At 42.9% G+C, this 25,770-nt stretch overlaps 1 protein-coding gene across 31 annotated transcripts in view; it reads left to right on the top strand.

Annotated features, from left to right (window-relative positions):
• Nucleotides 1-25,770, top strand: part of NRXN3 (neurexin 3) — a 1,270,857-nt gene that overhangs the window by 1,226,330 nt on the left and 18,757 nt on the right. The window lies entirely within an intron of this gene.

Here is a 25,770-nt window from a genome sequence, read left to right as displayed (position 1 = left end):
AGTTAACAATGCCTACATATATATATGTGTGTGAATGTATACATATATACGTACGCCTATATATGTATATGTGATATATGTATATATGTGTAGAACTGTATATCCGATATAAACGCATAAAGCCAAGCATCCAATCCCATGGAGTTGGCAGGAGCAAGACACAAATATGTCCTCATTTGGAGAAGCCATCTTCGAAGGAAAACAAACGTTCTGGAACCAGTACCTGCTCAGTTGGTCACCAACCATTGTGCTACATATTTGTAGTGGGGTTTTTTGAACAGGCCCTGGTGGGGAGAAGGAAAGTGGCATTTATTCTGGCATGTTAAAAGTTTGGACTACTGACTAAAAAGAGGAAGAAAACCCAGCATGCAGCTATTGTCATATCTGTCATTGAATTCTTCTTGATGGATGTGAAAATATGCCGTGAAAGTTCCATGTGCCCATGGGATTTTGAATGTGGCTAACATGGCGGTGTACCCACTCTATTTACCCAAACAATTTGAGGACTAAAGCAGAGTCATTCCAAAATACTAAGCTGTGCCATGTTACCTGCAGCAGCGATGCTTCAAAATGTATCCACTGAACGGTCAAAACTTAGGGTGGCAATTTGAAACCAACTCGGTTTCTCCCTTCGACCCTAGATACATTTTGATGGTTTGATGGCTTTTCTTCTGGTGGGATAGATATGACAGTATTAATATCCAGCAGGCAACTGCAGTCTATTTTATTTTTAATGAATTCTTCCAAGTATTTATTTTTATTTTATTTCAAAGCTTGCCATGAGTTAAGCATTTCTATAATAGAGAACAGAATTTCATTGAATTTCTGTGTACAAAATTGATTTTTATGAGAATCTGTCCTAAAAGTGAAACACGTAGACAAGCTTATTACTTTTGTTTTATTTTTGTTTCGTTTCCTTTTAAAAAGGGGGTGATTTTATTATTTTGAAGAGGCTAATTTTTTTATTAAAAAAATTCTAAAATCCAAGCATCAGATGGTTATGTTCATAGTACCCTGAAGTGTTTCAGATTAATACAATAATAATAATAAAAGCCACCCAAGGCTAGTGCTTTCACATTTCTCTTCCACCCCTCATATTCTGCTTGCATTTTAGGGGTAGGACTTGCTCTGGCAGTAATGAGAACCACTGTGGCTTTGCATGTACCTGGGAAGTTCCATGATAAACTTAGAGGAACATAACATTATGAATTGAAGAATAAGTTGATACACAGTTCAGTCTAAGAAAATGGCAGAGTTGCTTTCTTTCATCAAATGTCATTGAAGCTCTTTAAGCCAAAGGTTTTGGCCTGCTTAACTACTGATATCAACATAAACATTCTTGTAGCAGCCACTGCTGATTGATAATATATTATCAAAATATATCCATTCGATGGCTGCATTCGCACTTGACACCAAGCCAAACTATGGCTTAACATGAACAAGTGAACATGTTGGCTGCTGAGGAGGAAATTGCACTTTCCCAGGCTGTCTAGCTCAGCACGGTGTGGTTTGGCTTAGCCCAGGATAGTGGTTAAAGTCTTTCCGCCTCAGTGGTGATCTGTAGCCAAGATTTGTCCATGGTTACAAAGGAGATACATTAACTGCTTCAATGACTTTATGCTGTGAAGTGATCTATGCATTTGTTTTTTATCATCATCAACAACAACAACCACACTCCTGGGTTTGGATGGCATGCTAAGCCCAGCCTAGGCTTAGCTACCACCCAGTACTGAGCTAAAAGGCCCAGAAGGGGGCAAAACATTTGTGAACTCCTTTCTGGGAACCAGCACATTCATGGAGTCCCACTAAGCCATACTTTGGGTTAACAAGATGCAAATCAAGCCATTGTCATGGGGCAAGTACAAAAGAACATCTATTGACTATTTCCTTCTCCCACCCCATGACTCTTCCCCCCAACTTTTTCTAATCCTCCCATTGTAGTCATATTCAGTCCACAAACATGTTGCAGAGTCAGCAGATGGGAAGGAGGCAAGGATGGCTGTTCAAAACCACCTAACCCAGACTTTGTGCTGTGTTTACAAACGCAAAGCAGTTACTACAAGGTTGTAGCGGTAGAGCCACAGATAATGGAGCCAAGGCATGATGAGCTTGCGATAACCACAGAAAACCCAGCTGGGAATTAAACAGGCCACAACTTTATTGGTTACAGATGCCAGTAGGTTTTGGTAAAGGCATTGGGTGTGTATCCTGAATCAACCGGCCCATTTGCTGCTTGGTTATTTTGGCAGGGTTAATCAAGGTTAAGGATCACCATATGATGCACATCAAATCAGAGTGATCCCCCCATCAGGATACCATTTAGGGGGTGCCATGGCCCATCTGTACCCCATCTGGGGTGACAGGACAGATGCACCCTTTAAGGGGATACGCTGATCCTTTGGAGTGGAGGAGGGTACCCACCCCCGTCCATTTAGACTAAGGATCCGGCCCAATGCCTTATCTGCCATCAAGTTGTGACAGTCACTACGAGGTAGGCAAAAACCCCAAATGGGCCTAATTATCTGGAAGCAAAATCCTCCCTGGCCCCAAATAGGGCAGCCAAATCCTTCCATAGCAAGGTCCTCTGCTGGGGTTACCCACTCAACCTTGGGCAGCCCCATCACATAAAGATCAGGCCATGACTCTGGCTTTTCTTAATGGTTCCAACTGTAGGCAAGCTCAAGCATTCAGTGCAACAGGAGAAGGAAGAAGTGACGCTCTTCCCCCAGTCACACCAGAGCTGGGAAGAGGCCCTGATCCGCCACAACCACACCAAGCTGCAAACCTGCTCCCTGCCCCCCAAATGTTGGTGATAAGCAATCTATTTCATTTAGAAAGGGCTAAAAGCACCAGAGTTCGTATTCTAAATAGCAGTTAGGAATCATTGATTCACATTCCTCTGCTAATCTTTTAGGACCTCATTAAACTCTCCTACCCACTGCCTTTTTGCTGATTGCCAAGAAATTTGCATTTAAAACAGAAGCCTTTCTTCCCCTTTATCAATCTGCTCCTCTTATCCATCGCCTGCAGAGTTGTTGTGAAGGCAATATCACAGCCACTTCCATGGTGATGAATTGCAGTGGCACAGAACCTTGAGATGTGGCATCAGTGAATGAAGCAGGCTGCTACAAAATGAAAAATGCCTCTTCATCCATAAAGATGCCGTTTGGAAACATAGGGGTCGTGCCATAGAACCACAGAACTGAAAGGAACATCACATGAGACCAGGCATTACCGCCAATGTGTGTTTTGCTTTGCTCAACTACTCCCAAGCTGGTGAAGTGTCTCCTTTCACTCTTTTTCTGTCTTAAATGCTATAAATCTGCTTTGAGACCCATGAGTTCTAAGTGTGAAACAGCTCAAGAGATATGGGGGAGATTGGTTAGTTTCCCCATTGCATATTACACTGAAAACCCCAAAAGGAGAAACATAATTTAGCTGCCTTCCCATGCACACTTACCTCACAGTAAGTTTTATATTGAACACTGTTGAATTTATGTGCATAGAACTGCAGGTGTTAGGACCGCATCTGATGTTGCCCTTACCGCTGTAGGAGTTTGGGCAGCAAAGCCTCTTTCCCAGGTAGCTCAGGAGCTCCCAGCCACTTCCCAGCCACTTCACTGGTTGTCAGTAAATTTGCATTTAACATAGAAGGCATCCTCTTCCTTTATCGTTCAGCTTTTCTTATCCATTATCCATGGATGACTTAAGGGGCAGCAGTTATTTCTTGAGGCGAAAACCAATGGGTTAAAAATGCAATGTAGTGTAGAGAAGTCCTGTGGTCCTAGTCCACTTTGCTGTTTTCAAAAAATAAGCAGAAAATTCACCCAATTATGAAATTTCATTGTCTGAGGGAGGAAAAAATCCTTGTGACAGCTGCCCACGAGCTTTTAGAATGATCCTTGAGTTTCCGAATTCATTTTATCTGCATCCAAAAATCATTATATCATCTCTTTTAATACCAAAATGAGAAATGGCCCTACCTAGCTGATTCGGCTTAATCCCAACCGTGCTAGACATCTGCTTGATCACAGGTAGCTGGTGGCTGGCAACACTATGCAATCCAGGTGGATTTGTTACCTCTGGGTGGCTCCCAGCTAAGCCCTGTGTTACATTTCTGAGATCAAAGCAGATCTAAAATGCAACGTGAGAGGCTTTTGTGTTGGGCTGAGTATTACATAAATGGAGGGACTTTTTCATTTCCTCTCCCAGTACACAGACAGAAATTGACTGCATAATCCTATGCATGTTTACTCAGAAGTAAGTCTCACAGTGTTCAGTAGAGCTCATGTCTCATGTAAGTGTGCATCAGAATGCAGCCTTAAATATAGAAGTACTAATTGACTGTGTTTCAATTCACCCAAGGATAAGTTTGTACAGACCGTTGGCCTGCTCCAAAACCTACTCGCTTTGATGTGCAAACTTCCCTGCATGCCCAGGCTCTCCCATTCATTTCAGTGCAAGGAGGAAGGCCTTCCATTGGATGTGAAGTGATTTGGGGAGCAAATAGTGCAGTAGAATGGTAGCAGTGAGAGGCAGTAAGGCTTCTGAATACCAGTTGCTGGAGACCACAGGAGGAGAGAGTGCTCTTGTGTTCAGAGTGCTGCTTGAGGGCTTCCTATAGGCATCTGGTGGGCCACTGTCAGAACAAGATGCTGGACTAGATGGGCTGTTGACCTGATCCAACAGGCTTTTCTGATGTTCTTAAGCACCATGTGCATCCAGAGCCTCTTTGGACTCATCTAGGCTTCCTTTTGTGCCACATTTCAAAGCACAGGTCTGAATTTTAAAACACTGTGTCTGAGTGTCAGTCCATCCCCACCCCCACCCCACTTTTTACCACTGAATCAGAGCAAATGGCAATCCACAGAAAACCCAAATTGCTCTTTGTTCCTATTGAGTGGTAAAGAGCAGGCTTTGCTGGGGAAAATGGATAGGCAAAAAAAAAAGGGGGGGCTCGGATGCAGAGTTTTAAAACATGGTGTCGTGCCTAGAAAACGTGGGGCAAAAGATAATTGTGGATGAGTTATTTGGTAATTTTCAGATTAACACGGATAAGCGAAAAAACGGAATAAAACTGCAGCCTGGTGTCCTTACGGTATTCACCAAAACAAGAAGACAGAAACAAAATCTAGTATAACATTACTCCTTAGCTATGGTTTTAAGCCTTCTTTTTGCCCCCAGTGTTTACGCAGCTCATGTATGCTGACTTTAGTTTTATCATCCTGACAGCAATCCCTGCCTGCATTTTGTTTGTTTGTTGCAGAACAAAAATGTCAGTATATTTTATTCTTCCGAGAAGCTTGATAAGGTGAAGCTGACACACCACTGAATAAAGCCAGCAGGCTTTTCCTAACAAGCGTCTGCATAGAGCAAAGCTCCACAGAAATAAGAAGGTCCAAAGTGTATTGCACTAAAACATGCCAGCAATAGTGCGAGTGCCAGGCGAAACATGTGTGAAATCAGAGGAATGCTAGGTACATCTGCAAGCTGCGCATACAGATTTGCCCTTTTAAGAATTTGGAGGCCGCATAAGCAGCGAGCTTCTTCCATCCATGGCCAGTTGTCTCTGCTCAAACTCCAACGATGTACATAAGCCTGAGCTGAGGGCCAGAACTGCAAAGACAAGGGCTGCCTTGCAACAAAGACTGCTTGATGGGACCAGGGCCAGCCCCAAACCGTTTTCCTTCTGCAGCAAAGGACAAGATAGTGCCGCCACCTGCCATTCCTTGTGGATTGGACTGGCAGGTGAATCTAATTTCAGCACAGTCGTACCTCGGAAGTCGAACGAAATCCGTTTCGGAAGTCCGTTCGACTTCCAAAACATTCAGAAACCAAAGTGCTGCTTCTGATTGGCTGCAGGAAGCTCCTGCAGCCAATCAGAAGCCACTGAAGCCCTATAGGACGTTCAGGTTCCAAAGAACATTTGCAAACCGGAACACTCACTTCCAGATTTGCGGCGTTCGGGAGCCAAAACGTCCGAGTACCAAGGCATTTGGGATCCAAGGTATGACTCTGTTGGCTAGTTATGGGGTGCTGGACAGGGTGCAGCTCTATATACACAAAGGTGCAAGCCTTGAGGCTCAGGAGGAACAGCCATGGGTCAGCTGGTTCTTCCCCCTGGTTTTGCCACCTGAAGAAGTCGCTTCACTCGGCCTAACGATAGGGCCGTCCCTGGATGGAACTTCCTAGTTACATGCATTTTTTCCCTTATGCCACACACACACAAAAGAAAGAGCAAGTTTTACTGATTGTTCATGCAGATGCCTTATAAGGTCCCTCTTATTTTAATTTGTATGTTTTTTTATGGTTTGATTTTAATGTACTGACCCTTCTCCTTTCTAAGCCCCAAAAGCCCCCTCAAGGATTTGATATCTATATGTACACTATGTACGATATATATATATGTGTGTGTGTGTGTGTACATATATATATATATGTGTGTTATAGAATAATGAAAAACCAATTTTAGCGATAGTCCTCATCATCCAGTCACATGTTTACACAGAAATTCATGCCCTCATCTAATCCTGTCATCCACTAATGTGGAGAGATGCATGATATTGTTATTAATTAGTGTACAAAGCATGTCAAGGTTTCTTTTAGAGCATCCTCCCCCCTTTTAATTTATGTTAAGTATTTGTAATAATAATTTCATCCACAAGTTATCCTTGGGGAGGGCTGGGGCAGGGAGAAAAAAATATATAGGTATATCTATCAATATAGTCATGGTTAACTCTGTGCTTATATTGGTAGATATACACACTGTATATATTTGAAGAACATTTTCTGTCGTTTCACCTCATCTTGTGCCGCATGAATTTTTGGTGGTTGACCGTTGCTTTTAATTTATTTATTATTATTATTATTTATTATTATTATTTCAGTCATGGTGGCACCATGCTGCCATTTTTTTCTTTAATTTGAAATTCATTGCTGAAGTTTTATGTTTTATTTCTGGAAAATGTCCTGTGAAATAAGAATTTGGTCCACTCAAGAAAGATATAGATCTGCAATCAAACAAAGGCAACAAAATCTTTTCTTGCCATCCTAAATGTTCCAAATTTTCCATATTGAAAAAAAAATTCACCCAAGAAAGTTGTGTACAAAAGAATGAAGATTCTTGCTCCACCTTCCCTTATTTTATTCTGCCTTATCCCCCTTCTTTCTCCCCTGCCCCTCTGCTTCTGTGGAGTGTCTTATTCTCTCCTTCTTGGTAGACATATTTTGCTCTTTTTTTTTTCCAAAGTAAGAAATGTAACAATAGGGGGGAAGTCCCTCTAAAAACCCTCCTCCAGACCCCAACCCATTCCTCACATACAAACAGCTGATGGCATAAAAAGAATTTTATTGCAAGTGCAGAATATCTGTTGCATTGAATTTATTTCTTTTGGGGTCCGTGCAAGCACATATTTGTGGCATGCAGTATTTATTAGCTGACATAACTAACCATTTATGACCTCCATTGACTAATGCATGGGCTATAGTGACAACCATCTTGTTTCATCAGAGTGACGCATTCAGGCTAACCCAGCAATTCTATAGCGTACCTTTTGGGGAGCCGGGAGGATAGCTGTTTAAGTTCTTAAACCATTTAATTTCTTACATAGTTGACTTTCTTATTGGATAATTTCTTCAAATACCATTGGCTACTTTAGCAGCCCCAGTGTTTATATTATTATTTTTTATGTTGATTTGTTAAGTCTTTTTGCTTCCCTCATTCCCTCCCCAGTCTCCTTGGGTAGCAATCTTCTGTCTTGTCTGTGTCCATCTGTCATGTTACTGTGTCTTGGAATCCATGGTTCTAGTGTCGTGTGATTCTGTTCTCTGTTCGTAAGATGTTCTAATTCCTCGTACTCTCTCACTTCCTCTCTCCTCCCACCTCCTTTTCCCCTGCCAATCTTTCCTAGAGGAAATTCCACAAAGGGGCAAAAACATCTAGCAATAGCTCTCGACACTAATTGCATTAGGTATCTCCAAACTATAGAGCAGCCTTTCCCAACCTAGTGCTCTCCAGATATTGTGAGCCACAACTCCCGTCATTCCTGACCATTGGCCATGTTGGCTTGGGCTGCTGCGAGTTGTAGTCCAAAAATCTGGGGGGAGGGCATGGGTTGGAGAAGGCTTATATTGAGAAATTTTATACCAGAGACAAATTTGCAAATGCTTTCTAAAAATAAATTTGGGTGGAATCAAATGCAGCTTGTCTGCTCACATAGCAGCTTTTGATCTAGTGGACTTATATGTTAATATGAGAGGAGGACAGGTATTTTTTCCTGACTCCTGTTGCAGGCCTCTGTGCTCCCCTCCCCAAAATCTGTTCCATGTGATTGGTAGACTTTCCAGAGCATCTTAGAAGTTGATGCAGAGGACTGCAGAAGGAAAGAGAAATTGGAGAGAATCGCCTTCCTCTCCCTCAAATGGCATATGAACTGTATTAACTTTGTAATGACAAGGCAACTACTGTCCAAGGAAAAGAGTAAAATAACATTGTCCAATGCCAGCCATCCATAGCAAGAGCCCCAGCTCTGTGGCTATATTGTTTCTGTTTCAAACAAAACTCTAAACCTTTCCCTCTAGAAGCGCTGCAAGCAATGGACTTGTGTTTTAAGTGCAACCCACAGGATAGCTACAACTTCTTGTTTTAACTTCAACTCAGTTTATTCTTATAATCAGAAATTCAGGTAGACATGACACGAGATTGTTATTTATATAAGGTGAATACCATGTGGGTAGATGAAGGGCAGCCAGGAAAATTCGGATAATCAGGGTCTTTACACAGTTGGTGCTTAGTTTAGATAAAGGAGACTGTGTCCTTTGGTTTGTCTTTAAGGCAGAAAACAGTGAAAGGCTCCCCAAGTTGTTAGTCCGAAGTCATAGTAACTTTCTGGGGTTGTATTCAAGTAAGTTATACTCAGAGTAGACCCCTTTAAATCAATGGATTTAAGTTAGTCACAACTAGCTTAAGTCCACTAGTTTTGAAGGGTGTATGACTCAGCTGGGTAAAACCCATGCATGCAATCATACACATGTCTACTTTAGAGTAAGTTCTAGAGTTCAGTGGGGCTTACTTCTAAGTAGGCATGTATGAGATTGCAGTGTTTGTGGGGGGTTTTCCTGTTGCAAAAACGGAATAACAATCTTCTGGTACTTTAACAAGCTTTAATGCTATGTCTGCTGTTCATTTAAGAGTTTAAGAGTTTATTTAGCTTGAAATTAGTATCTTTTGCAAATTGTATTGTTGCTCAAAGGAAAGTGCAAAACATTTTTAGAATTGCATTTGTTAGGGGTTTGATGTATTAAAGGGTATTAGATATATTATAAATAAACATGAATACATGTCAGAATGCAGTTAGTCCTTCCACTGTATAAAGTAGATCTCATGTCAAGCCATTGAGGCTTACAGTTGTCCAATGCTGTCTTTTTCAACAAGGTTAATGGAGCGTTTCTTTGAGAGTAAGGTGCTAATAATTTTTTTGTGGGTTTTTCCATCATTTTTCAAGTGCCTATTAGCAGGCTTAAGGATACCTCAATGTTTATGAAAGTACCCCCCCTAAATAGGGGGAACCCTAAAAAGAGGAGGTACCCAAAAACATCCCAATAGGGACTGAGCAGGCACAGAATGCTGAGTGTGGATGGAGAGTGGGAAATGTGTGTGTGTGTGTGTGTGTGTGTGTGTGTGTGTGTGTGTTGAACAGAGTTTTTGTGAAGGGGCATGGCTGGCTGGCTGGCATCCTCAAGAGAAACACTCCATATTACATGGTTTTGTACTAATAAAAGGTCCCACTTGTATTAGTATAATACTGATAGTTACAGTCATCAGTATCTTTATATTGATTAGGAATGAATGGAGCTCTTCTCATCATACACAGCACCTCTGTCTCACAAGGTAGAGCAGGATCTCTGATTTCCTCCTGTGCCACATTGGCTTGGTTTGCAAGTCACACTAACTCAAACCACAGTTTAATCTGGATATGTGAGCTTGCAGGTTCCCAGAGAAATTGCAGCACTTCCCTCCTCCCCTGTTGTTTTGCTCTTGCCCTGCACCGAGCTAAGCCATAGTTTGGCTTAGCATGTCTTCTGACCCCAGGCTTGTGGTTTAGGTCTCTTCAGACTAACCACAAGCCGTAACCCATATTATGGGTTAGGTTATTACAGCACAGCAGCAAAATGGCCCAGGAAGGAAGAAAGCAGCTGCAGTCACCTCCCCCACAAGCCCACATGCACGCATGTTCATGCTACACCATGGTTTATGCTAAACCAGACCATAGAATGCTATTCTAGAGGGGCAGCTTTTCAGTGTTTTTGAAGGGCTCTAGTGGGAAGGAATAAGCCTCTTGCAATTCTTAAGATCTTTGCCTGGGCAACGCACTGTTACCCCTCAATATCCGACTCCCATATAAACAGACAGGACACATTACTTTGGATCAAATCAGGAAATATCTTCATTGATTACAGATGTAAAAGTTTTTGCATAGGCCAGTGATGGCCAAACCTGGCCCTCCCACTGTTTTGGGACTACAGTTCCCATCATCCCTGACCACTTGTCCTGTTAGCTAGGGATGATGGGAGTTGTAGTCCCAAAACAGTGGGAGGGCCAAGTTTGGCCATTACTGGCATAGGCACTGGGTATAACCATTGACAACCAGCCTCTCTGCTGGATGTATCCCTTATAGGGGTCAATCCAAAGAGGTCCTATGACCTACATTAAGTAGGAACCCCCACAAAGGGATTGCCTCCTTAAGGAGCGCTATGGCCCTAGCCACCAGCTGGGTGTCCGGACAGAAGCAACTCCCACCAGATTCATTCAACGGGATACCCCCAAAGTCTGGAGGGGCAGGCAGAGGCTACAACCTCCCCTCCAACAAAGACTAAGTCTTACCCAATGCTTAAACTGCAAAGGTGGTGACAATGAGGAAGGCAAAACCAACAGACAGAGGCCGTTAATCAGAGAAATTCCTCTCCAGCCTCAAATATGGTGACCAACCAAGTCCATAGCAAGGTCAAGCATATAAAGCCAACATACAGGGAGGATGGGTGGAAGATCTGACAAGGAACTGCAATGCAAGGGCTGAGGCTGGTGGGACTATATACCTGAGGAGTGGACCCATTATTTCTATGTAGCTCCACCTATGTACAGTGTGTTTACAGATAAGCAGAAGTTTTAAAACTCCTGGCACAAGGAGATTTATAATTGCTGCTCTTCAGTTAATTGTACTGTACATTTTTAAAAAGGGAAATGGCTGCTGATATTGTTATTATTTTTTATGTATTTTTGAACATAAAAAACTCACCAGCCTTTGGTATATGGCTCCCAGGGCAGTATACAATTTAAAATACCGTAATTTTCGCCCTATAGGACGCACCGGCCCATAGGACGCACCTAGAATTGGGGGGGGGATAAAGGGGAAAAAATTATTCCCCCCCCAGGCGCAGGGCTGGGGCGGGGGAAGCCCGAGCTTCCCCCGACCCCAGCCACCAGAACATGCAGCTGTCTGCAAGCCGTGGGAGCCCAGTGCGAATTCGCGCCGGGCTCCCACAGCTTGCGGAGAGCTGCGCAAAGCCTGCTCTGGGAGCTTGCGGGGCTGAGGGAGGGGGAAGCCCGCCGCCTGCCTCCCAACCAGGTCGGGAGACAGCGGGATGGCGCGCTGCGCCTCCCCACTGTCCCCCGAGCTTGTGGGGCTGGCAGCGGGGAGAAGCAGGCTTCTCCCTGCCTCCAGCCTCCAAACCACGTCGGGAGACAGCGGGATGGTGCGCTGCGCCTTCCCACTGTCCCCCGAGCTTGTGGGGCTGGCAGTGGGGCTCTCCTGAAGCCTGGAGAGCAGAGGGGTCGGTGCGCACTGACCCCTCTCACTCTCCAGGCTTCAGCGAAAGCCTGCATTCGCCCCATAGGATGCACACACATTTCCCCTTCCTTTTTGGAGGGGAAAAAGTGCGTTCTATAGGGCGAAAAATACAGTAATAACAATAAAAATGAGAGCAATACAGGAAAATCACATAATTAATTTGCCACGCAGAATTAACTGGCGGCACAGGCAAACAGAGGTTTGTTCCCCATGAACTCCAGTCTGTGTGCACTGCCAACCCTAACCCCTCTCTGCACCGTCGTGAGCACTGACGGTGTTATAAATTCTTATTGCCAGTTATTACTTTTTATATAAAGCTAGGGCTCGTCCACACCTGTTGAATCTGCAGGAAAATCGATTGGTCTTCCTTCCAATTCAGCAGTAGACAGTGGGTTTTCCCAGGGGAAAGTGGCAGGAAAAGTGGAAGTTTGGACGAATCTAGACAGACCATGAACAGCTTTTTAACTTTGATTCCAAGCTTCACCCAGTACATGGAAGGAACTGAGGGTGAGGTGGGAAATACTATGTAATGCATGGTGTGAAGAAAGCCAGGAATTTAATAAGAGTGGCATGTGTGTTCACTGGCGGAGGAAGAGGAGTGTGGGGGGAGCGCACCGCCCCAGGCAGCGTGATCCCGGCAGGGTGCCATCGCGGCTGCCCCCCCCCCCGTGCTGGGCGCCCCACCCCCCGCAGGCGGTGCGCCCCACCCCCACCTGCTCTCCGCCCCCTGGTGCTGGAGCATGAAGCTCTGCCACTGCGTCTGTTAAAAACAACCCCCCACCCCACTGATAAAGCATTACATATGTATAGAAGGAGCGCCGCAACCCCAGAGTCAGTCACGACTGGACCTAATGGTCAGGGGTCTCTTTACCTTTATGTATAGAAGGCAACGAACTACCATATAGGAAACAGGAAGGCAGAAAGCTTGTTTGAATTGTTTTCAAAGGAAATAAAAGTAATATCTTGCCACCCGTGTCACTAATAGAAAATCAAGTCTAGCATCCATGGATAATGGGTTCTGAAAGAGAGATCTGGAAGCTTCTCTTTTTTTCTTTGGTTTGATTTTGGGTATGATGTTTGCGTGCATTTTGTATTTATTGCTAACGTTGTCAGGATCAGAAGACATCATGAATATAAAAGTATGTGAAGGTAGGAGAGTACAGTATCTGTATCGGAAACAGATTGAGGGGGGAGCTGGAATATTCTCTCTGGAGAAGCAAGGGTAGGCCTGTTCTCATCAGGACATGGAATGGCCTGAGGTGTGCAGATTTGCTTGGCATAAAAGTGTGTGAGAAAAATCTTTTGAAAAGAAAGATCTGGCTACTTTCAAAAGGTCCCCCCCCCCTACTCAGGTATGGAAGAGGGCATATCTGAATATTTGAGTATTCCTGTCCTGAGTATTTGAAAATAAGGACAGGAAATGCATTTAGAAGAGAGACTGGACTATAGCGACATCAGATCATTCCATAAGAAATGGAAATGGTAGCATAAATTGCTACAATCTGCATGTTTATCCAAAGTCAGGAATGGGAATCACACAAGCAAGTATGAGCAGTATTCAACATAATTGTATTTCAGTATGTATTTCTGTATAGGGACGCGGGTGGTGCTGTGGGTAAAACCTCAGCACCTAGGACTTGCCGATCGCATGGTTGGCGGTTCGAATCCCCGCGGTGGGGTGCGCTCCTGTCGTTCGGTCCCAGCGCCTGCCAACCTAGCAGTTCGAAAGCACCCCCGGGTGCAAGTAGATAAATAGGGGCCGCTTACCAGCGGGAAGGTAAACGGCGTTCCGTGTGCTGTGCTGGCTCGCCAGATGCAGCTTGTCACGCTGGCCACGTGACCCGGAAGTGTCTGTGGACAGCGCTGGCTCCCGGCCTATAGAGTGAGATGAGCGCACAACCCTAGAGTCTGGCAAGACTGGCCCGTACGGGCAGGGGTACCTTTACCTTTACCTATGTATTTCTGCACTGTTTCTGACATTTTTCCTCCCATTGAAATGCACTGAAATCGATTACGTTATTAATTATGTTTAGTTTCAGCCATAGTGGATAGCAAGCAAAACAACATAGGTTTTAGTGGAAGCTGAAATGTAGTAGAAAAGAAACAGTGCTGATTGTGACAGACACAGGACAGGGTGGAAATCACTGCCTCCTTGCATCCTACAGCCCACTCAGGTTTTTTCCTGCTCCAGCTGCTGTGGTTATTCTTGAGAGACAAACCATAGCATTCAGGGACTGGTCTTCGTGGCATGGGAAGTGTCAGGGAATGGATTCAAGAAGGCTGATGACTGCCTTCATTCCACAAGCTCTGTTTTAGAGGATGGGAGTTTCTTCTCAACTCTTTTGACCGTGGAAGAACCCATCATCAGTAAGCCCTTAGCACAAAAAGTTTCAGATGGATTGGGTAAACTTTGGGTCATAGAAAGGATAGGATGATGGCCTTCTGTGTTTGTTATGAGAGGGGAAACTGACACTGTAATCATTTAATGGGAAGTGGATGTTGTTTGAAGGCTATTAGCATGATTTATGTTGCAGAAAATCTGTAAGAGAATCATGTACTAGCATTGTTTTGCTTTTAAAAATAACTTCTTCTTTTTTAAAAAAAGGCTTCAGAGAAAGGCTCCTGGAAAATAATTCTGCACAGCTTGTCTTCTTTTTGAAAGGGGTGGGGGGAGATACAAACCAGTATAACATGTTTTGCTTCTCCATAAGGGTCTGACTCTCTGAGTCGCAGTTGCCACCATCAATTAATTTATTTTAATTATCATTGTTTCTTTCCCTTCTTTTTTTGCTTCCATTTTTATTTTTCCCTTGACATGACATCCGGAAAATTAAACCCATCTGCAGATTAGTGGAGCTTTTTCTACCTCACAGGAACATCTGTCACAAAACTGCACAATGGATGTATTAGCAAAAGAAAGTCTTTGATTAGCTTTGTAAAAAGTGAGAAGGGAAGCAGGGATGCAGTGGCATTTTCAGTTGTTTCATTCATAGCTTTTCATTATTACTTTTGAACAGTAAATGCGAGACTAAGAGTCCATCCCTGAAGCCGTGTGATCTTCCCAACAGCTGCTGTTTTCCATATCTATCAGGGTTGGAGTCCCCCCCTCCCTCCCTCTCTCGTCCTAGCATGAAACACCCCTAAAAATAAAATAATTCAAAATGAAGGAGTCAGAAGCATAGAGGTATTTTTAGAAACAGCTGGTAAAACAAACTGCTGTAAATGTTATCCCTGGAGCACATCTATTCTAACAGGGTTGTTTAAAGATAAAAACAGCCACTGGTGCTTCTACTTTTGCAGCATCAGTAGTAATTCTCACATGCACAAAGGAAGAGCAGAGAATCCTGGTGGGAACTTTCAGTTTGCATTGCCCATCAGCCATTATTTGAACCCTTCCCTGGAGAATCATGCGCGTTCAGAGCAAACATGAAACAGAGAGCATAAATAAGTACAGTCTCGTTATTGTTACCTGCTTTCCTAATGATGCTGTTGCCACCAAAAAGCTGAACTGCACTGCTGCCTGTTTACATGGGAAGCCTTTTGCATGAAGTGACTCCTACATAGTTTGGGGTGCTTTTAACCATGTCAACTAAAACCATTTGGGGCTTGTTTTCTGGCATGGCTAAAATAGGCCCACGTCATGGAGGAGCTGTTTCTCAGAAATGGCCCTTCCTTCCTTCCTTCCTTCCTTCCTTCCTTCCTTCCTTCCTTCCTACCTTCCTTCCTTCACAGCAATAGCCGTGGCATGAGAGTGGGAAGGAAAAGACACTGAGAGGGAGAAAGGGAAGGTTTAAAATAGTGGGGGGGAGATGCTTCTTACAGTATATTACACTCCTAGTGCCATGTGGTTCCTTTGACATGAAGTTTCAGATTCAACAGAACTGAACTTTCTCTAGCTAATTGCCCTTAAGAGCCTATTCATCTTAAAGATATGGTAATGTATATCGTCACCAGGAGAGGTATACGGAAGGCAGGGCTGCAGAATTGGAGACTGGGGCATGGAAATGAGGGTGGTCTTTGTTCAAGGCAGATTTGAGAAAAGGAAGGAGAAGGGAAAAGGGTGCAAAAAGGAGGGAGTGGAAGGCATGGGAATAGGGGTGAAAATGAAAGTGGGGATGCAGAATACAAGGGGATCGTGGCTTCATGATTGGGCAGAAGGTGCTTAGTAGTTGCAATTTGTGGGAGGAGAAAGATGTAGGAGATCACCATGGAAGTGAGCAAGGCAGGGTTGCACAAAAGGAGGGAAGAAGAATACATGGATATGGGGGAAAGGAAATGGGTGCATGGGGGGGATGAAGCCTAGAAGAGAGAAGTGGCTGCCAAAATGGAGTTGGGAAGTTGAAAACAGAAATTTGTATTTGCATGTGATGGGAAGGGGAAGCTCTAAGGGGTTAATGGGGGAAGCTGTAGGGGGTTGGCAAGTGGAATGAGGAGGGATACAGGAGTAATCCCTGTAAAAATTCAGAGCTGTTTGTCATCCATATACCCCAAGGGAATTACCCTATTAGCGGTTAGTCATGCACGCATTAGAGCCGTGACATTTGCACACGGCATGTACAACACATTCTCTCCCCATCTTCATACATTTTGGCAAAACTCCATACACTGAAGTTGTTCTGCAAGGAAATAATTCTGCAGATAAGGCTGATAATATGGATTCCTGCTTTTTACTTGAACCAGTTTCAATTTTCTATCATGCTCCTGGGAATGGCACTATTGAAAAGCAAGCCCATCTTTTCAGATGTGCCAGTTCCACAGCAATACAGAGTGGGGCTGTTTTCCACTTCATGTGGCAACTCTGAATATCCAGCCCAAGATTTGAAAGCAGCAGCAGTGGATAGGAAAGTTTAATATGGATATGGAACAAGCACAGGAGGTGGAAAAAGGTTTGTCATATCAGGGGATTAAAGGGTAAGAAATGTAGCTTCTCTTTATAAAATCTGGAAATTACAGCTCTGCAGTAATGACTACAACAGTAGGAAAGGTAATCGAAATGGGGTTTCTGTACAAGGGAGAATATATTAACAGATATGTGCATATGTGGAGACCAGGAGAAATACAGGCACCCTACAGCAGTAAAAGAACATTGTGTTTAGCGCCATCTATTACCAGGAAATGCACACATCACAACAAAAATGTAATATCTTTAGGTCTCCAGGAGAGCTTCAGTAGATGGCCCACTGTGCTTTCTCCACAATTAAAACCATGGGACCACAGAGAGAAGAAAAGTCATGGTACATCTGCAGCAGCACAACCAGACACCTTCATCTGCCCCAGCTGCAACAAAATATGTCTCTCTTGTATCAGTCTCCACAGCCACAGCAGGCACTGCAACCTTCCAACAGTTTGACTTAACCTCCAAAGGCACACTCCTCCATTATCTCCTGAGACAGATGGATGCCAACCAAATCAATCCACACTGTGTCGTCACCACCACATGTTATTTTAGCTACTGACTTACACAGATTTAAAATATGCAGAGAAGGGTGGTGTGTTAAGCATCATAGCAAAGTAGAACTTCTTCAGAAGCACACTGACACCAAAAACCAGTTCCTGAAATTAGCATCACAGGAAGTTTATTATATTGTCCAGTAGCACCTTAGAGACCAACTAAGTCTGTTCTTGGTATAAGCTTTCATGTGCATGCACACGAAAGCTTATACCAAGAACAAACTTAGTTGGTCTCTAAGGTGCTACTGAACAATTTTTTATATTTTTAGATTTATTTAGACTGTGTCAGACCAACATGGCTACCTACCTGAATCAGGAAGTTTATTGGCTTCATTCCCACCTTGTGGGGTCCCCAGAGGCACCTGATGGTTGGCTACTGTGAGAAATAGCCAGGGTCAGAACAATACATTTTGCTACCTGAAGCAAAATACAAAATGGTGCCTCCTTTCCATTCTAGATACAGAAGCTGACTGGATGGGTGGTTGAATCTGACCTCAACATTAGTGACAGGTTAGCATTCCCCACTGTACCAGGAGTCCCAGGAGGTACTATGTGGCAACAGAGGGGAATGGCTGGGGCTCAGGAAGAACAGCTTCCCTCTCCCCCTGTATTTGTTACCTGAAGAGTTGTCTCATTCTGCCTAATGGTAGGACCAGGCCCAGAAATAAGATGTTGGACTTGATGGACCCTTACTCTGATTCTTCTCATTGTTTATTATTTACAATGATGTCCCACTTTCTACATATTGTTCCCTAGATGGCTAACTTCAAATAGGTTCAAATACAACACAAACCAATCCTAGAAAATAAAAGCAAGCCAGTAAAACTACAGACCAGGAAAACAGCCAGTTAAAAATGACAGAAGAAGATAAAACAGATCAGCTCAACAGGTCAAAGGCCTGTCAAAATTAAAAGGTCTTCTGGTGGTCTTATACAACTTCCATTAAGGCTGCAATCTTAAACACACTAGTAAACCTAGTATGGTGCACTAGGATTGGGTTGTAAATTTAAGTGAATTTTGATTATTGGCCATCATCACCAATAAATACAGGCATCGCTCAGCAGCAGTGCCTAACAGATTGATCTCTATATTTTAGTCACCACATGGGTATACAGTCGGGTTCATAAACGTTTCCAGTCAGTCAATCAAAATATTCAGAATACGTGCATGATAAAATAGCACTTCCTCATCCAAAACCAGTAATAATAGATACCAAAGCAGTTGCCTTGAATTGGATCTAAAGAACTGGATCCTTGAGGTATCTGCTGTCTTTGGGGAAATGAAAATATTGTGAGTGTACAGATATATGTAAGATTTTTTATATCCTACTTGGGTTTCTTAGCTGGGGCATTGTCACAGCTCAGTGAGGGTGCAGCACATACCAGGATTTGATTGTGGTGAACCGGGTCATTGAGTTCTTTCTAGGGCTGAGTTAAATGCCTTCCAGATTCTATTTTTGTAACAGAATCTGCCCTTTTGACAAAGTAGAACTTTTCATCTAAAAAGTAGGCAACCTGTGTGAAAATTGAGTGTCTTTTGAAGGTAGTTTCAAGGGAACAGTTTCCAGCTTTGGCACTGTGAAGTTCCCAGATGTGGGACATGCTCAGAGAAATTCAGAAGCTGTGATTGAAAGAGCTAAAAACCCTAAAAAGACAAGCCTGCAAAAGCTCCACAGCTGTAGATTGAAAAGCTTCACTGTCCCCTGTGAGTCTTTAAAGGAGCATACATAGGGATGGACCAATATGTCAATTTCAGTGTCTCATTTTTTCCAGTCTTAACTTCAGTTCTCCACATTTCCCTTTGCTTTTTTTTTAATCCTCATGAGAATTGATCAGCATTTTAGAATGAAGTTCTCCTAATATAGTCGCTTTCATATTTTTACCTATTATTATTATTATTATTATTATTATTATTATTATTATTAACATTTCTTTATCATCTTTCATCCAAGGATCACAGGGCAGTTTACAATATAAAAACAAGAAATACAAACTATAGTAACAAAAACAATAAAGTTTAAAGGGCCATTTATTGTTTAATTAGTGAAAGAGGAATGTTTTTGCCTGGTGCCTAAATATATGTAATGAAGGCAACAGACAAGAGAGCACAAATGGAGTAATGCATTTTTGTATGCTCTTTTCACTAATGTGTTCACTTTTACGTACACTCCCATGCCTTTCATAACAAAATTTAGGTAAAGGTAGGTAAAGGTACCCCTGCCTGTACAGGCCAGTCGTGTCCAACTCTAGGGTTGTGCGCTCATCTCAATTTCAAAAGATAGCTGTGTTTGGGTTCTCATATTGTTTCCAGAGGTACAGATTAGGTAGTTTCACAATAAAACGTGAACTAAACTAAATTTGTCCCCCATCTCTTAACATACTGCTCTCTCTTTCAAAAGGGAGCATTCCCCTAACCTAAACTGACCTAGCTTAGTTTTTGCAAGAGCTATGCAGCCCTTGAGCCTTGAAATACATCTTGCCAGAGAATTTCTTCAGTTCAACTGATCTTGAGTTTAGCTAGCCTCCCCCTTCCCACCCTACTGTGTTAGCCCTGAAAGTGGAGATGAGCGCCGCACCCCATAGTCAAATTTGACTGGGTTTAATCATCCAGGTCCTTTAATTTAACCAGTGTTTCCCAAACTTGGGTCTCCAGATGTTTTGGGACTACAGTTCCCATAATCCCTGACCACTGGTTCTGCTATCTAGGGATGATGGGAGTTGTAGTTCAAAAACAGCTGGAGGCCCAAGTTTGGGAAACACTGATCTGAACTTTAACACAGGGAAATCAACAAATAGGGTGTGGGAATTAACTGGGGAAGGCACATGTGATTTGTCTTTCAGTTAAGGATGCTTAGTCTTGATTGCTGGCTTTACCTTCATTAGAGGCTGTGGTAATGGGTATCCTGTGGCCCTCCAGATGTTTGCAGATTCCATCACCCCTGCCCAGCATGGCCAATGGGATGCTGTGAGTTGTGCTGCAGCAACATGTGAAGGCACACAAGTTCCCTGTTCCTGAAACTAAAAGCTGCAGAGAAGATGTGGGTTTTGAGATTGGATTTGAAGGAAGTAAAAGATGAACATAAATGTTCTGTGGGGTGAGAGAGCAGTTCTAAACATATGTGATGCTGGGGCAGGGAGAGTATTTTGCAGGAGCAAGATGCTTTCATATGGTGGAGGCTGGTGGAGTCCAGGATGTATCAGGAACTGGAGGAGAAATTCAAGCAGATTCCAGGGAAAAAAGAGCGGGGAGCAATTCCTTCCTCTTCAGATTGTCAAATATTGTTGGCCCCTGCCGGAATCAGAGAATGTGGAAATTGCTTTGCCAGTTACTTTGTTAGAACTCATGGTAGTACTGCTAAGAACAAGAAAATGTGAGAGGAAGCGCATTGTAAATTAGCTGTGTCTAATGCTTTCAGTTGAAACAGACAAGCTGGTGGGTTTTTATTTGTTGCAGTGGAGCTGGCAGGCTAAGGCAGGAGCATCCCAGTATCCAGCTCTCCTTCCTCAGTGAATCCCCTAGCTCGTTTTGATTAAGGTGTATATCCTGCCCATTACTTACTGTATTTCATTACAATGTTCTGCTCCAGTCCACAAGCGCTGAGTGGATAAGACACGCTTGAGGGTTTTCCAAATTCAGGCAGTTACTCTCTCCACCTCACCCCCCAAACTTCTCCAAGCACGGTTGTTGTATTTCTTTCCTGCATATTCTCATTTAACTGGAAATGGTTTTGGATGGGGCTTACTGACATTTGAAAAATATGCTGCAAGTCATCCGGTCTGCTCCCTCTGCAATAGGGCCATTCTGTTCATAGACTGCCTCTACACCATTCAGCAGTCAATGTGGTTAAAACACACACACACACTTTTAAAAACAAATTTAAATAGTCCCAAATTTGACTGTGGTTCCTGTAGGGTGGAAAATAGATATATACATCACCCTTCTGGAGTGATTAATAAAATAATTGGCCTAGATTCAAAGCACAGGGCTAAACACAATTCTCTAGCAAGCGAGAGCACATAGCAGAGTTTTAAAACACAGAATCATGCAGCACAGCGAAGTGTGGGAATAATAAGTAGTTAGACCTTTTAAGTATCCTGTTCTAGGCACTTACAGCCCTTCCCCTCTCTACCCCTCTCACAATGAACAGTACACACCATTAGTAAGTTTAAATGCTTTACAGTACTTACAAACACTAAAGCTGATATTCATGGATTATTCTGTGCATAAGAAAGTAAACACAGGCAGCAATCTTGGGATACAAAATATAGTGAAATAGCTCTAAGCGAGTTAGTGTAGCCTGTAGCCAGCAAGCTCAGGCACATCTTATCTCAGTGGGTTCATATGGTGAAAAGAGAATGAACAAAGGAGGAAACTTAACTTTCTTCCTTCTAGGTGAGGGGCATGACCTAGATGAGTCTAGGAATACAATTCTGTGGTCATCCCCTTCATGCAATTACCCTATGGCTGTACAACTGAAGAATGCTTTTCAGTTATCACACCTTTGAATATTCAGGGACAGCAAGGGTAAAGATTCTAGCCCATCTTCTGCAAAACATTCTGCTCTTACACATGCAAGGACTTTTTGACATAGAGAAGCATTCAAACAGTTTTCCACCATTTTTAACAAATTGGCTGGAATGCAACTCTCTTATAGTAAAGCACTCATACGCTGCCATAATGTGCACAGAGGCCATTCTGCTCTGAGTCTGAAAACCAATGTAGTTTAGAGATACAGGTTGTGCCAGCACCTGGATTATATGGATAAATTGTTTATTCTTACTAGCAAAACCTTTTTTCTGAATTTCACCTTCAGGTTCCCGAGCTAAGGACCATGAACAGGAATAATGAACACATCACTATGAAAGAAAGTTGCAATTCTGAAGTAATAGAGATAAAGGAAATTAGTGTCTATGAGAAACTAATAGCCTTTCCTATTAAAATGCAGCCATATAACATCTTACTCTGTAATAGAAAGAAGTCTAAAGTGATGAGTTTTCTGCTCCTGTTAATTAACATTCTATCCCATTAGATTTGCTTCACTGTTAAGTTTCATTTTGTTGGTGATTATTATGCTACTGTGTATTAATAATCACTCAGGAAGCTCTAAATGTAATCATTATTAGCAACCCAAAAGTCACCCTATAGCTGCTTTCCACCCAAGAACTGCTGAGATTGCTGGCTATAGTAAAATGGGAGGAAAAGAGACGAGTTTAATTGTTCACATACCTCTAAAATACAAAGCCACATGGACAAAATTAGCTGCTATTTCACAAGCTCATTTTGAACACTGAAGAACCAAACTATAAAAGTTTTAAGCACCATATAGGGATTGTCCATTTATTTTAGGAACACCATTTCTCCGCCACCTCAGACTGCAATCCCTGCTGGGTAGGTAAACAAGACATCTGTTCAAATAGTTATGTCTTCATTCATAATATTTATTCTAATGCGTTCATTTATAAAATCCACCAGTCAACTTTTCACATAAGTCAAAGTGAGATATAATTTTGCCATTCTAAAATCAGCCAGACAAAGTAGGATAAAACAGTAAGTTAAGTGAAAAAATAAAAATGAATCACCATGTTAGTAAAGTTATCATTGTCAGCCTGCCCTTTCCTCTTTATATTAGTCTGTTGTATGATCAGGTTTTCATGCTAGCAATTTGTTTTCTAAAAGGCCATCTTTGATAAACTGATCAAATTAAAGACAGAATCTTGTCAGCCCCTTTACTCTCCCTCAGGCAGGCCCTTGCTTAGCACTGTAATGCTGACCAGTGTTTCAACAACAGCAACAAAATCCATATTCCATTTCATAAACACCACTTCCATCCTTCCACCCTCAAAGAGCAAATTGCAGCCAACACACTTTCTGCCCTAACATCTTGTAAATGGCAGGCAGCAAACTGAGAGCTCCTTCGAAAACAGAGCACCCCTGCAGAGATTCAGAGAACCCAGTTGTATTATACATCATGCAACTCCTGTTGTGTTTTCATTGCAGTTACACAATGACTTGTCTACCACCGGAATTGAGTTCAAAGTACAGATTGATAACCCATTCGTTGCAATTTAGTCTCCAGATACTTACATCTGAAGTCTTAAGGGAGCCCTAATACATCTAAACCTTACTATAATCAAATGGAAATAGTATCTCAGGCTCTTAGATAAATGGAAGCCAACAGCCCATAAGATCCCTTGCCCAAGACTACACTTGTGGGGTTAAAAGTCTTCTTCTGCAGCAATCAAAAAAAGAAACAGGTTTCTGTTTCTTCATGCTATTGATTTTTTGTTTTTAAAGGATCCTCTCCCTTGCAGACCACTCTTTTATCTTGCTAGATGTTAGGGTTTAGTGGTCATGCCAGGCTGTAGTCTGGGATCAGAAGAAATTTTGAGAGGTACTTAACCTATTGTTGCATCTGTAATGATCTGGCCCTCTTCAGCCTTTACAATGGCATTGTGGTTGCCACATTAGGAGCCAATAGTTTGAATCAGATCACACAAGGTTTGGAGTAGTTTTAATTACACTAATAAAACACACTCAAACACATCCCCCAAAGAGGTGTCTCCCATTCCATGCAAATGCTTTTCAACGTAGATTGGCAACCAGGCATGTAGTTGCTGCAATTTACATGATTGCATCAGCTCAAAAAGAAGGGCTGATACAACAATGCAAACCATAGTGCGCACATCAGGGCTGGCCCAAGACATTTTGGCACCCAAGGTGAACCACAAAATTGGGCCCCCTTTCTGCCAGGGAAGAAGGGGTGAGTGAAGATCTGCATCAGGAACAAAAGAGGAATAAAGATCTCCATCGGGATCTGCTGCCCTGTGGAACCTGCCACCCAAGGCAGTCACCTCACTTTCCTCATGGGTGGGCCGGCCCTAACCCTACTGCTTCATACAATTGGTGTCTTCCCATGATTCTGTCTGAGACATGAACTACTAGATAGTCTAGAGCAGTTTCCTTTTTTCTGAGTCAGGCCACTGGCCCACCTGGCTCAGTACTGTCTACACTGATTGGCAGCAGCTCATCAGGTTTTCAGAAGGAGTCATTTCCCAACCACACATCCAAGGATTGAACCTGGTACCTGCATGCAGAAGAAGTGCTCTAACATGTGGCGGCCCCTTGGCATTCCCAGAGGCCACTGCAGGGCATGCTAGAGGCTCTGGTTATGATATTATGTATAGTCTGGACAGACAAGGTTGATGCTATTTCCTCAACCTGGCACAGATGTTATAGCGTCTGATAAAAGCCATTTGTCAGTGAAAACCAATAAGAGAAACCTCATATTTATGATACAATATACCTGGTTTCTGAGTGAACACTCCATGGGGGGATAAACTGTAAATGATGGGACATTCAAAATTATTAGGAAAAACAACCAAACTAATGTTGCCTAACGTTTCCCATGTGTAACTGCCGTTACCTCCTAGGACACCTGCAAAAGGTCTCCGTGGGTATCCCCTTGAAAATCTAATAGTACAACAACTGCTCAGTTTCCATTTACACTGACTCAGCTTCTTCTACTCTGAACATGCCCCCTTAAATATGCCTACATTTCATTGGATGCCAGGATTGGACACCTACCCTCTCATCCATTCTGAACAGAGGAGAGGAGCAAAGAGCTTCTATTTGTGAGCGGGTGTGGTAGTGGCTGGTGTGGGTATCTTATCCCCATTGCTAGAGGGCATACCCACACCATTTTGTGGCCCTGCCTCTTTTTTCTGCTCTTTTAGATATGGAAGCCATTTTGTGTTATGCCACACAGACCCACAGCAGGCATTTTGAGTCTAATATCCACTGCACTTCCTCGAAATTCCATATGTACCTACTAGCCAACTCTTGCTAACGTTCTGTGCCATCGTCACACTTTTGAATTGCTAGCGAAGCATGGATATATTCCAGACACATTTACTTGGAAGTAAGTGTCACTGAACACAGTGGGACATAACCTCTGAGCAGGGTCACACTGTTAGTGCCTCCACTACAAGTTAGATAAAGTGGACTCTAGTCCATGAAAGCCTACGTCACCATAAATCTGGGAACTGGAGTGAGAGGACAGGAAAGTGCTCCCCTTTCAAAGAGCTCTATCCTTGAGCTTTAAAAAGGTTGGATTCCATTGTTCTCCTACTTTGCTCCAAAGTAAAATATTTTAAAGCTTGAGCAATGCCTGATTTAGTATTTTTAGCTCCAGTCTGACGCTGAGACCTTATTTCTTACACCCTTGCTCTGACACTGATCCCTTTAATAACCTCAATCAAGCCTGCACCCCCTCTGCACTTCAGCTAAATGGAGACATTCCTGTGCGTCTTGCAAAGATGCATCAGGCCTTAAATATTCAGTGCCTCCAGAGTGCTCTGAAGATGAAAAGCTGTAGCCCTGCTAAGGGTTATTTACAAAAGGCATGTATTTTACTGTGCCTGGCCCCAAGCTATGTGGCATTTGTTTTATTAATGACTTTGGGGGGGGTTCCCCT

This window comes from Podarcis bocagei, assembly GCF_964188305.1.
Source record: "Podarcis bocagei genome assembly, chromosome: 1".
In the NCBI taxonomy this organism is placed as follows: domain Eukaryota; kingdom Metazoa; phylum Chordata; class Lepidosauria; order Squamata; family Lacertidae; genus Podarcis; species Podarcis bocagei.
This window is presented reverse-complemented; position numbering and strand designations above follow the sequence as displayed.